This window comes from Primulina eburnea, chromosome 7 (genome assembly GCF_022965805.1).
Source record: "Primulina eburnea isolate SZY01 chromosome 7, ASM2296580v1, whole genome shotgun sequence".
Classification (NCBI taxonomy): Eukaryota; Viridiplantae; Streptophyta; class Magnoliopsida; order Lamiales; family Gesneriaceae; genus Primulina; species Primulina eburnea.
In genome coordinates, this window is record NC_133107.1 from 18623030 (window position 1) to 18624121 (window position 1092).

Below are 1092 nucleotides of genomic sequence, written 5' to 3' on the forward strand. Positions count from 1 at the left end.
CCCATAAACAATCTCGATAAAGAACTATACCATTCATCTCAGAATATAACTTCCGGCCCTTGGCTTCATCTCTAGATCTCCACTTTTGCAATTGCTCATCGGTAGACTGTCCATCACGAATTCTATCTATCACGGTCGACTATACTGATAATGTGGCAAGATTAAGGGCCTCGCCCCTAGCATACACTGTAAGTTCAAACCGCATATCTCGGAGTGCAACGGTCCCTGGAGTGATAACTACTACTTTTTTTACTCAATGCGTCCACCACCACATTAGCTTTTCCTGGATGATAGCTAATCTCACCGTCGTAATCCTTTACTATTCAAGTCATCTTCGCTGTCTCACATTCAATTCTTTTTGGGTGAAGAAGTATTTCGAACTTTTATGATCGACCAAACTCGTTCCGTTCAAGAATTAAACAAGGTTTTGTACCGATCCGATAGGAATGAAATATCCTCAGAACTCTCCATTGATACGACATGCTTTTTTTTCCATTCATTCCCTTTCAGGATCAGTCGGGGTCTTCCAAACTTTACCAATGGTATGGACGAATTCTTCACTTCATCCAAATGTGTAAAAGATTCTAGCCGCACTTAAAAGCCGAGTACTCTACCGTTGAGTTAGCAACCCGAAGAAAATATAGATTAAACATAATCTCAACAAAGGGTATATAGATACAATCAAAATCAATGAAATTTCAATAAAAAGAAAAGAGATTATACGGGCTAATCACAAATCATTGAGCTAACAAAACAGATTTTCTAATGGATTCGAAACATAAAAATGAATTGATTAGATCAACATACAAGAAATTCTCAGATAAAATAAAAACAAAATTATCAAATGAGTTTAAAGCAAAAAAACCTATGGACAGAAACAAATAGACCCACTTCACTTATCACGATGAATTATATTTGTTCGATACACTGTTGTCAATATTCTAAATTTTGAGAAAAGAATATAGTGGAAAAAAACAAATAGATTGCTATTAAAATTTTTTTTGAAATTCAAATAACTTAAATGCAATAATATTCAAAATTGTCTTGGATTGACACTACATACCTAATCCACAGAGATACAAAAAGTAGAAA